This window comes from Callospermophilus lateralis, unplaced genomic scaffold, assembly GCF_048772815.1.
Source record: "Callospermophilus lateralis isolate mCalLat2 unplaced genomic scaffold, mCalLat2.hap1 Scaffold_169, whole genome shotgun sequence".
In the NCBI taxonomy this organism is placed as follows: domain Eukaryota; kingdom Metazoa; phylum Chordata; class Mammalia; order Rodentia; family Sciuridae; genus Callospermophilus; species Callospermophilus lateralis.
The window spans coordinates 2,140,055-2,153,465 of NW_027512767.1; the positions used below are offsets into that span (position 1 = coordinate 2,140,055).

A 13,411-nucleotide genomic window follows, 5' to 3' on the forward strand; every position below is an offset into this window, starting at 1 on the left:
TACATACTGAAGTGTTTTCATTATATTTTCTTCTAGCGTTTGTAAACCTTCTAGTCTGGTACATATGTCTTTAGTTCTTTCTGAATAAACTCTTGTATAGTGTTAAAAAATAGGCATCTAGGTTTCTTCTTTTACATACGGTTATCTAGTTTTTCCAACACTATTTCTAAACTGTCACATTTTCTCCAAAATATGTTTTTGGTGTCTTTGCCTGGTATCACATGACTGTACCTGTGTGGGTTTGCTGTCTGACTTCTCTTCTATCCATTGGTCTATGGGTCTTTCTTTACACCAGGACGATGGTTTTTATTACTATGGCTCTGCTTTATATTTTGAAATTGGGCATTGTAGTTTATCCATTGTTTATCTTATGATCAGTATCACTTTGTCTAAGTATTTTTTTGTTTGTTTGTTTTTCTTCCATACAAATTTAGAAGTAGTTATTTTCCCCCCATTTCTGCGAACAATACCATTTGAATTTGAATGGGAATACATGGAATCTATAACTCATTTATGGTACTATGCCCATTTTCACAATATTAATTCTGCTTATCTATGAACATAGCAGATCTTTTTACTTCCTATTTTTTTCTTATTTTCCTTTTCATCAATGTGTAATATTACTTGAAGGGGTCATTCACTTTCTTGTTTAGGGTTTTTCCTACCTATTTTTAAAGTTATTTGAATGAACTATTACTCTTGCTTTATTCTCTCTAGGTTTCCTATGGTATATAGACAGTTTATTTTTATATGTTTATTTTGTATCCTGTTACTCTGATGAATTCATTCATCAAAGTAGAATTTTCATAATATATTATTTATGGTTTCTAAGAATAGGACTACATCATTTGCATATAGAAATAATTTAACATTTTAACTTTCCTATTTGAATCCTTTTTCTTTCTTTTTTTCTAAATTTTAAGTACTGTAATTAGTGAGATTGGTGGCAATGAACATTCTTGTGTGTTTCTTGATTCTAGAGAAAATGTTCTTCTTCATTTTACTATTGGCTTTGGATTTGATATACTTGGTCTTTTTTATCTTTTAATAAAATTCTCCTATTTCTAATCTCTCAGGGCTTTGTCATGTGACTAGAGTCTCAAACCAGGAGCATGGTACGAAGGAGCCACATCACCAGCACCTTTTATTATTCACTTTGATAACAGATCTCACTAAGTTTCCCAGGCTGCCTTTGAAATTACAGTGTTCCTCAAACAACCTGATGCTTTTCTGAGAGTATACACCTATACCACGATGCCTGATATGTATGTTATTTTGTAATGTGTTGTTGAATGTGGTTTGCAAAAATTTTATGAGAATTTTTATACTATGTTTCTCAAGTCTGTTGATATCTAGTTTTTTCCTTGTTCTGTCCAATATTCACTTTTCCAGTCAGGGTAATACTTTGCAGAATTGCTTTGGAAGCATCTTTCCTTTGCTCTTAAATGTAATGGGGGATTAATATCAGTTCTTCTTTAAATATCTGATAAAATTTAGCCGTGTATTCACCTCTGAACTTCTGGTCCATAAGGCTTTTTATTATTGCTTCAACCTTCTTGCTTATTATTGAGCTATGTTTTTCTCTATCTATTTGATTCAACATTTTATGACATATTTCATTAATATCACTTAGGTTTATTTATCTTTCAATTTTATTCTTTAAAATAGTCTAAATTTTTCCCATTCATTGAAATATAAATTTTCTAATAGTCTCTAGAGAACTTCTGGATTTCAGTGATATCTGTTTTAATATTTCACTTTTTGTTTCTAGCTTTATTCATCTGTATCTTCCAAGGCCAAATTACCATTTTAACAACAAACTAGGGGCTGGGGATGTGGCTCAAGTGGTAGCGCACTCGCCTGGCATGCGTGCGGCCCGGGTTCGATTCTCAGCACCACATATAAACAAAGATGTTGTGTCCGCCGAAAACTAAAAAATAAATATTAAAATTCTCTCTCTCTCTCTCTCTCTTAAAAAAAAAAAAACAGCGAACTATTTGTTTCATTATTACTATGTGTTTTAAAAAAATTATCTATTTTATAATTTTGGCTCTGACTTTAATTAATTCTTTTCTTGTATTGGTTTTAGAACTCATTTACTGAAGTTTTTCTTAGAACTTGGGATGCATCATGAGGTTTTTAAATTGAAATATCTTAGATTTTTAAATGGAGGTAGCCCTTAGTATAAACTGCCCTCATACAACTGCTTTTGGTGGATTAGTGGAGGGATATCAGAAGGGATAGAAAATGTACTGGGCAGTGAGATTTGTCTAAATATGTTATATGCATTTCTGTATACGTTATAATGAACCCCACTATCTCATATATATATATATATATATATATATATATATATATATATATATATAAACACACACACACACACACACACACACACACATATATAATGTCTCAATAAAAGAAAAAAAACAAATAACAAAAAAGATCTGCTTTTACTTTAACCCATAAATGTATAGATGTTGTGTTTTTATTCTCATGTGGTTCTCAGGTTTATTTAAAACTTCCCTCCCCTAATTTTATTAGTGACCCAACTGTATTATTCATTTTTCAAGTGTCCATGCAATTTCTATAGTTTTACTCACTGTTTGCTTCTTTTTATTAATTAGATCATCATTTCACATATAATATTGAGGTTCATTTTTAAATAATCATACAAGCATGGTATACAATTTTCCAATTCTACTCCACTGTTCTTTCTTGTATTTACTTGTAGTTGTTTTAATTAGTGCATCATTGATATAAAGGTCAAATTCAGTGTGATATATTCTTAAGTGTACAAAGGAAAATTTTTTCAGATTCATTTCACCACACTTCCTCTAGCAGTCCCTCCATACCTCCTAATCTCCTCCTCGACTCCACTGACCTCTCTTCTGTTTTTAGGGAACCCCCCATTTTCCCTTTATTTTTATCTACCTTCTTAATAGAAGGGAAAATATTCAGCCTTTGACTTTTTGAGTCTGAGCAGGATATTTACTTTCTCTTAGTGGGACATTTTCCAGTTCCATTCATTTACTAACCAATGCCATTATTTCTTTCAATTGATGACTTACTGAGTAGAGCTTCATTTTATTTATATATATATATATATATATATATATATATATATATATATATATATACACACACACACACACACACACACACACACACACACACACATATGCCACATTTTTTTTTTATACATTAGTCTGTTGATTGGCAACTAGGCTTCATTTGATAGCCTTTCTATTTTGAATTGTGCTGCCATAAACTCTGATGTGGCTACATCCCTAAAATATGCTGATTTTAAATCTTTTGTATCTATACCAAGCAATGGAAGAGTTGGGTGTACCTTTCTTCTGCATCCTCAGCAACATTTACTATTATTTGTGTTTTTGATAATTGCCATTTTGAAGAGAATGAGATAAAATCTCAATGTAGTTTTTATTTGTATTTCCAAACTGCTGGATATGTTGAACTTTTTAAAATATATTTATTGTTCAATTGTAATTCTTTTTAGAAAGATACCTTTAGTGTTTTTCAATTTATTCTGTGAGTTATTAATTGTTTGTGATAAGTTTTTTGAGTTCTTTATATATTTTGAATATTAACCCACATTTGTGGATCAGGTGGCAAAGATCTCCTTTTCTGCAGCCTCTGTCTTCATGCTCTTATTTGTTTCCTTTAGTATTCAGAAGTTTTTAATCTTTTGCCATCTTACTTATTGATTCTTGGTTTTATGTCTTATGCTTTAGGAGTTTTATTAGGACAATTGATGATTGTGATAATATGTTGAAAAGTTCAGCTTAAAATTTTATCTAGTAGCTGTAGAGTATCTTGGGTAATTCCTAAATCTTTGATCCACTCTTGAGTTGATTTTCCTCTTCATGAGTTTGGGTATTTTTATCCCAGACCCACTTGTTAAAAAGGCTGCATGTGTTGTTTTCTAATAGCAATCCATTGTGATATGATAAGGGATAAATGGAATTATTTTGTTTTTGTATTTACTAAGACATGCATTGTATTCTAATATATGATCTATTATAAAGAAAGTTTTTTTATTGCTAACAAATTATGAGTTCTGTTCTTGTCAGATGAAATAGTGCGTAGACAAATATTATATTGTCATGATAAAAAAGTAAAAGTGATATATAGGAAAGTTATTGAAAGTTTCCTATATTGAATATATAGGAAAGTTTGTCCACCTAACCAGTCACTGGTGATTAGTATTAATGTCACCCACACTTCTGTTTTTATTGGGTCCTTCTGTCCCTTTAGGATGAATAGTGATTATTTTATAAAATTGGTTGCACTACCACTCACGTGTAAATATTTACAGCCATTTTTCTTGTTGTTGGATTTTTCCCTTTAGCTGTAGGTTGTGACCTTCTTTGCTAACTTTGAGTAATTGTTGTTGAAAGTCACCTTTATCAAATTTGCAAATAGCTACTACTTTTTTTGGCTTCCATTTACATGGAATATCTCTCTATTCTTTCAGTTTTATTCTGTGAACATTGTTGCATGTCAGGCTGTGTTTCTTGTAGACAACATACATTTGGGTCTTGTTTGTTAATTGAGTATTTTAATCTATGTCTTTTGAGTTGATAATTAACTCGATATGAATCCAATGTTAATGAAGTGTGTTTCTTTATAATATAGGGTTCACTCTTTTTTCCTATTTGCTTATCCACTCTTCTAGTTACATTTATTCTTTTATATTCTCCCATGATTTATTTTAATCTTCTTCTTGTGTATATAGAATTCCATAGTGAATCTTCTACACTGGCAGGTTAGTTGTCATAGTTTATTTTAGTTTATTCTTGTCTTGAAAGGTGTTTATTTCTGAAGAATAACTTTGATGTAGATAACAATGTAGGCTGGCAGTACTGAAGTAAGACAGATAAGACTGGACACCAGAAGAATTAGCAAAATGCAGGTTTATTGTCTGCAGCTTGTCCAGAGGGGGCTTTCACCTGAAACAAATTCTCTCTATGAATGCTGAGTCTAGACATTTGTTGAGCTTTATACCCGGTGGTGTGGAAATGGGAGCCTGGAAGTATCCATTTTGCAGGGGTCTACATGAAAGTTTTTTTTTTTCTGTGAGTTCTCAGAAGTTACCTATTGTCTCATTTCTTAGAACTGTCAGGGATTTTACAGATTATACCACAAAAGCAGAGTACATTCATTTGGTCCAGGGATAAATTCAGTCTTTTCAAGACAGAGCAGATCAACAGAAAATAGGGTATATAACAACATTTGAGTCATTTTGTAGAGATCTTAGCTAATACATTGTAAACAAGAACAATTGTGGTGAGGGTCTCTGGGGAAGCTTAATGAAGATGGTTTTGTGGAGGAGGGGGTGCCACTGTAATATTTCTATTTTAATGCTTGAAATATATTATTACATGTCCTGCTGGCCCTTAGAGTTATCCAGATGCATTGCCATTTACCAATAACTTGGTGCTTCTCTCTTGAATTTATAAAAATCTTTCTTTGTTCTGAATTTTGGCATTTTAACCAAAATATAATGTAGACAGTTTCTTTTTGGCCTTGTCTATTTGGCCTTCTAAATGCTTTCTGATGTTCTTGTTTCCACAATTAAATTTTTTTTTTTTTCTGGTACAAGTTCATTGAATATGTTTCTATGCCATTAGTCTGTCTATACATTCCTTCCTTCAAGACCTTAATCTCAATTGGTCTTTTAAAGGTGCTCTAGAATACTTGGATATTCTTTTTTTTTCCTCAGACAAAATACATGATATTTATTTATTTATTTTTATTATTACATTTTATTAGATACATATGACATTACAATGATCTTGGTAATTCAAACGTTTGAATCAATTGGGGTATAATTTCTCATTTTTCTGATGGTAGAGATTGCAGAATCACACTGGTCATAGAGTCACCTATATACATACAGCAATCATAATGTCTATTCTATTCTGCTGCCTTTCGTATCCCCCCTTTCCTTTCCCTCCCCTCCCATCATTTCTCTCTATCCAATCGAATGTTACACACTTTTTTTCTCTTTTTAAAGTCTCTCATTTTTATTACATTAGGAAAGTTCTACATCATCCACCTTGTCTTCAAGACTTAACATTTTTCCATCTACCTGTTGTAGTATATTTTCAGTACTTCTTATTTTGACTTTTATTTGATTTAATAAACTTATTATTTCCAAATTTTCTGACCTTTTTTCCTCATTTTGAGGATATTCTTTCAAAACTTGGATTTCCTTCATTAATTCTTGTTTTAGTCCTTTAATTTCTGAAATTGTTTTCATAATAAATTGTTTGAATTCTTTGCTGTCCTACACATTAATGTATGTGTAGTAAGTTATTAGGGATTTAAACACTTTGGGCAATGTGTTAGTGCCTTGCACTCTCATTTTCTTGTTTTAATATACAGAGGTTTGTGCAGATATTCAAATAGATTTCTATTCTCTTATATGTGGGCCATTTTCTTCAGCAGATTTCCCTTCAGATATTCCCCAAACTGAGTGTATGTTCTATTTTCAAAGCCCCAACTCATTGACAAACGTGCTGGGACCACTAATCCAAAGTAATTTAAGAGGAAAGAATAGCCACCAGTAATATCTAAAAGTTAGAAGCTAAGCAACATGTTGACTTAAGACCAAAGCAAAAACTTTTAAAAATGATCTCTACAACTCAGGTAACCAATGAAGAAGTGGTAAGAGTAAACAATATCCAACATTCAGTTGTGAGTGATTCTAAAATTAATACTAAAATACCCAGAAAAAAGAAGAAGAAAAATTGAAAAAAGAAAATTAATGCAAATACAAATGAAAAATAAGAAAACAAGTACAAAGAAAATTAAACAAAAGATCATGTATGTTAGAAAGTGAAAAACAAATGATTAAAAAAATGTCATTTAAAGATTCAGTGACAAGAAAAGTATGATTTCCTCATCTGATGTAATTCAAATATAGACAGTTTCTTCCCCAACTTCTACTTTTAAGATTAACCATTCTGGGGGTGTTTCTGGGGAGCAACTATAGTTCTACTTGTTTCTTCTCAATTCTAGCCTCAACAAGTCAGTACTAGTTGTGGAGTCTTGAATGTTGAAAAGTTTTCTTTGTGCCTACCAGGAAGTTCTGTAGAATCATTTTTATATGAAGAGGTAAATCAATCACAGTATTGGTTTTTTATGTACCTGAGTATAGGGCTCTGGTTAGAGTAGGAGCTATGAACAAAATTCTAAGACATGGAGCCTGTGGGTCAGTCTGTGCTGAAAATCCCAATTCCACACTTCTTTCAGTGAGCTCAAGGTCATGCAAGACTTCAAGTCTCTGTGGTTGGTTTCACTTCCTCTAAGCATGGTAGAGATGAACTAAATGAAGGTCTGTGCTTGGTTGGGGGAGATGCAGGAAACAAGCTTTTCAAAGCATTCCAAAAATGTTATGCCCCACAAAATCACATGCAACTCATCTTCTTTTCTTTTACTAATCTCAAAACACCAGTTTTGAAAGGGAGATGTCCCCACTGCCCTCCATTCTATAATGCAGCCAACCAGCACACCATACTTCCTGCTGATCAGAGTTTTCAACATATCTCTGTTAATCTGGACCAAAAGGGTGGGTATCCACAATTCCAGTAAATAGAGGCAGTCCCTGGATCTTGGAGATAAAACATACAGGAGACCCTGATATCTCAAAGACAGAGTTCCAGCAATGGGACCTTTCTAAAGAGGGAACCCCCTTGGTGAATCACCAAGGAAATGACTATAATTGCTTCAGTTGAAGAAGTGGGGGTTCTTCCTTCACATGCCTCTAAGCACAGTGAGATAGCCAGACTCTGGAGATCGGCTCTCCTCTCTGTCGATGGTAGCAGCAAGTTGTTGTTGTTTTTTTTTTTTACCAGAACCAATTCTGACTGTCTTCTTTTACATAATTCCTACAGGCACATTTAATTGAAACTCACCTCAGTTTCTATCCCTTGGATGACCATGTAACCATGACTACAGCTTTCCAGAGCTCCTTAGAGATCTGTGTCTCAGTTTCTTTTGTTGATAGAGCCTGACTTGTGTTGTTGATGACTCTTGACCTGCCAAATTCATGTCCTTGTTGGGTCCTGGAAATATAAGAACATAAAGGCCAGGGTTTCTGATCAACCATCAAGAAAGTCTAGAAAAAGGACCCCCAGGAAAGAAGTTTCTTCAGTAAGCACTCTGAATCTGCTGAGAAGAATCTGCAGTGCACCTGTCCTCCATTGACATCTCAGGCAGAATCCAACTTGATGAAACTCATTACTGGAAGTTAAAATACAATTTTTTTTAAGATTATAGAGGGTGTGAGCCTACCAGAGAAGAGCTTTCACCTAGCCAGTTTTTCCCTGAAAACTGCTGCAGTTAAATTATTTTATTAACTATTTTATTACTCTAAAAAACATATTTTTTGGTCTAATCTGTTCATTGGCTCTCTGTAATTGCACTCCACTGCATGCCCTTACTCAGGTTTGCCAAACATACACTAGTTGATTTGACTCAAATTCAGGGTGCAGTCAGTAACCACTGTACGCATCTACATATATGTTTTTTACCATAGTATAATATTTTGTAATTTTTTCTTGTGTGGAAACTGTATTGGAAAAGAAAGAAAACTTTTTTTAAAACCAGTTTATCGTTTTATTAAACTAGTTTTCCTATCAGTAAAAGTTTCACCAAAAGAAATTTAGATTTCTGTAAGCCCTTGCTTCCCAGAATAAAACAGTGGGAACAAGACTTCTTTTCTACTTGATGTGACATAATTCAGTCTCAACAGGAAAAGCTTATAATTAGAATGTTTTAAATGTTTAATGATGTGTAGCAAATGTGTATATACATATATATATATGTGTGTGTAAACAACTTAAACTTTATACATGTTATATAATATATATGTTATATATGGGTAGAAGGTCCTCTTATTTTTAGTAGTAATTTATGAGTAGTGGTCGGTGTAATGAAGTTACTTCCTGATAGAAATATGCACATCAGTTAGTGTACTATTGGTAGTTCTCTCTCTCTCTCTCTCTCTCTCTCTCTCTCTCTCTCTCTCTCCCTCTCTCTCTCTCCCTTCCTCCCTCCCTCCCTCCCCCCTCTCTTCTTTTAGCTGTCAATGGACTTTTGTTTTATTCATTTATATGCAGTGCTGAGACTTGAACCCAGTTCCTCACACATGCATGGAAGCACTCTGCCACTGATCCACAACCCTAGCCCTCGTGTTGATAGTTCTCTATTGTCCTTCTATCCTGGTTTTATAGAGTTAGTAGACAAATCAATATAATATTTGGCTGATTTGCAGAGTATATATACCACTGTGATATAAAGTATTTCAATTTTTAATGTGTACTTCTCTAGTTTTTAAATCTAATTTATTTCAAATATGGAAAATTAGGTGTCTCCTTAGAATACTGATTAGCCAATCTTCATATAATTCATTGGTGATATAATTTTACCAGATGACTCTCTCTCAGATTCTTCCTCAGAATAGTGTTTGTCATTCATTTGGTGATGCACATCAAAGAGAAAAAGATGGTATAAATGGACATACAGAAGGTAAGAACCACTCATTATAAAATCATTGGATATAATGCATGTTTAAAACATGAGCACTAGTGTGATTTAATAGTGGAAGAAATGAAAATAATAAATAGTATGGGAGTTGAAATAGTGTATCTTATCAAGTTGCAACCACAGGGTAAGTTGGAGTTGTCCTAGAGGAGCTGAGTTATTAGGTCCATTTCCAGACCTGCTTAAATTAGAGGAAAGTTGGGACATAAGAAAAGGGGAGAGAAGAATTCAGAAATGAAGAATGAGAAAAGACTATAGACAACAACAACCAAAAAGAAAAAGAAAAAGAAAAAATAAGCAGATGCACATTGATGATGGCCTGATTTAAAACATTCCTTGGAAAGATTATGACTTCTAATACATCTACAAATTAGAGTACAAATTGGGAGAATTTTAAAAATGAGAAATGCAAATATTACATGGTAAACCCAAAGAACTTAAACAGCTGGTGTGTTTTATTCTACATGTCATTTGAAACCTTGTGTAACAGTACAGAGCTCTTATTCCAGACATCCAGCTTTGTCCTTTATTACTTAATGAAACTTCATTCTACACTGGTCCCAGGAAATGATATATCCTCTATTTTTCATGGAAAATTTTTTCCATTCTGGCCTGCTTCCTTCCATTTGTCACTCCTGCCATCTTCTTATTCATTTCTGCTCATGCATATGCTCTCCATACTCATCCTATCTTCAGCATTAGGAGCCATCTAGCTAAAATGCAAATGTGATTATGAACCTCTTTAGAAGATAAAAGGCCAGCTTTTAAAATTACCCAGAAATCTTTCATGAGTTAAGCCTAACACTTTATCCTTTTTCTTAATTTTACTGTCATCTGGATGGCTCCTCACCAATCCCTATATTTTTAGACAAATACTGACCCATTTAATGCTTCAGTCTGTGTGTAGCTACAGCTTTTTAAGCTTTCCCCATTTTCTACCTCTGAGTGGTAACCTCATTCCTTTTGTCTCTGCTGAATTCTAGCTCTAGGAAAGCCACTATTCCTGGCACCTTTTTACTCTATTCTCATAGGGAACATATTAATTCTTGGTTCAAATAAACTGTTGATGCTAAGGTGATGTAAAAGAGGTCTTTTCAAGTTCAGGAGCCAAAGGACTAGACAGGAGAAGGAGTAATTTACAAGTCAACTGGTTGATATCCAGTTGAACAGTGGCTGAAATGCTGAGATACCTCAAGGGGGTAAAAACAGTTTATGACAAGGAGATTGGTAATCATGCAGGACTGAGCAGACTAAGTCTTACAGAAGAACACATTTTTTAGAGTATTATAGAAAAACATTGCATATGCAAGATATTCATTGATAACAGTAGAAAGAGTCTAAGTCACTGTGGAAATGACTGCTAATGAATAGTTGTTTTAAAAGTTAATGTTATGGGGAAGAGAATAGCAAATTATGTGTATCCCCACATTTCTATAGTGTTTTTAAAATTTAATTCTGGCAAATTTTCATTCATCTTGAGTGGATATACCTTTGAGATATTCTTGTTTTCTTAAACCTGGTGATACATAGTGTCTCCTCAGGTAGACTGTTGAAGTTTTATTCCACTAAAAACATTCCCTGAAAAAAATTCTTTGCTGGGTACAGTGGATCACCTCTAAACACAGCTATTGGGAGATTGAGACAAGAGCATGGCAAGTCTCAGGCCAGAACAAACACTTTAGAGAGACCCAGTTTCCAAAAATAAACAAATATACAACTCTGGCAGAGCTCTTGCCAATGTTGCAATGTTCTAGGGTTAAATCACTGAGTACACACAAGTATACCCCCACCAATAAACAGTTAAAGAGGTAATATCACCTAAAATTCAAGCTTATTATTACTTTTTATTTTTTGGCAGACTGTCATTCTCTCTAAATGTTCTAAGTAGTTTACGTAAATCTAAATACATTTTTCAGCTGAACCACTTTGGTTCTCATCATCTGAAGAAGAGGAGGAAGGTCTTGATGACACCAAAAGTAAGCAGCCACAGGTGTGTTCACTCATATATATTTTTAAAACTTCTCATTTCTTACTGTATTCCTTATTTTAAGAAAGTCAATACGGGCAAATTTGATTCCCTTTCCTAACAGTGGTTTGAAATCTAAAGGTGATAATTTAATATTCAAACCTAATAGAATTTAACTGGTTATGAATCTGAAAATAGCATTAAAATTCAGGATAATATATAGATAAATATTATTCTTGTGATTCGGGCAGAAGTTTTTCTGAATATTATTTGGGTTTCCATTTTTTTTTAATCCCTGAAAATGATGAAGAAGTTAAAATTAGTGGTTTTGCAAATAACCATTTAATTAATGAACATATATAGTTGTGATGGTCATTGAGTACATTTATGGTAAAAGATGGTCCTTCCCAGTGGCTCAGTTTTAGTTACATATAAACATGGAAAATCACACCCATCTCAGGTGCTCTTTGGGTATCATAGGCAGAGTGAGTGAAAAGACACACATACATGCAGATCCTAATCAGACAGCAATTTCAGACCAGTTTTTCTCATACACTCAAATGTGCATAGCTCACACACCCAGCCCATGGACAGCTGGTGAAATCCTTGAATTCATTTACTATTCTAAAAGCCAAAGTTCCAAGTTTCATTTGGTCTGAGGCTCTCTACAGTGTCTCTCCAGGTTTTCTTTTTTTCCATAGCTGCTCTTTTTTCATCCAGAATGCACACAGGAGCCAATATGACTCAAGCTCTGAAAAATGGTCAGGAAGTGCTGTACATTTTTGTGCTGTCATTTTTCTTCATTGATGTACTTTTTAGTTCTCAGAGGAACTTGTTGTTTACTCTACCCAGATCCTGTGTGTTGCTTTCTAACAGTACAATAGAAATATTTCTTCACCCTACTTTGTCATTTTATTAAACTGGATTTTCTCTCAGTGAAACACTTACTATAAGCTCCTTAGATCCTGCGAGACTGTGATGACCAAAATGAGGCAAGTCCAACAAAGTCTTATTCCAGCTCAACATCACATAATTCCAGAACTCTTATCACACTGAGTCTCATAAGTCTGTTATTTAAAACATGTAATGCAACATCATATTAATTATATTTCTCAAGAATGTTTAATTAAGTATTTAATGCATTCTCATCTTGTGGGGTTGTGATATATGTTTGTTTACACTCTTAGAATACATGCATTCATGTTATTAAATTTTCAGGGAATACCTTTTCTATGATATCCATCCTGCTTTTACCAAATCAGGAGCCATTGGAAGACAAGAGTTAGCTTCATCTGAAGCACAAATTCTAGGTTGCCCTGTGGAAAAATGACTGTACTTATCTACATTTTAGTTAGCTGCTTTCAAGACCAAAATTTGGGTGATGTCTGAAATAGTGATAGTGAAGTTTTCATGCAGCTCATTGGGGTCCTTTATTTAGCAGGTATTTTCTGAGGGTGGTCCACAGATGTGCATTTCTCACTCATCTGGAGAGAAACATTATATAGCAAAAGAGAAAGCAGATGGACACGTCCATGGTAAGAACTACATACTCTACACAGTTCTTTGGACAGAATATTGATTTCTAACATGAGTGCTGATTTATTCTAATACTTGGAAAAATGAACCTAGTAAACAGGTAATAATGAAAAAGTGAGAAAGATAATGAGTTGTCTCTCTTAAGACCAAGTCCAGCAGCAGGTTATAGTGGGAGTGTCCCTCTTAGTTTCTATACAAGACATGCATAGATCATAGGGGAGTTGGAAATTGTGAAATAGAGAAGATAATGGTGAATACACATTGGGAAAGGCAGAGAGAGTGAGTGCAGCAAGTAAATGAAGGAATAAGAAACAATGAAGGCAGGTAAATTTCAGT

At 33.7% G+C, this 13,411-nt stretch overlaps 1 long non-coding RNA gene across 1 annotated transcript; it reads left to right on the forward strand.

Moving 5' to 3' along the window:
- Positions 1-9,479: 9,479 nt before the first annotated feature.
- Positions 9,480-13,068, forward strand: LOC143640293 (uncharacterized). The gene is made up of 3 exons (XR_013154913.1): positions 9,480-9,558; positions 11,490-11,563; positions 12,981-13,068. It is a non-coding gene; the product is annotated as an uncharacterized LOC143640293 (long non-coding RNA).
- Positions 13,069-13,411: the final 343 nt, after the last annotated feature.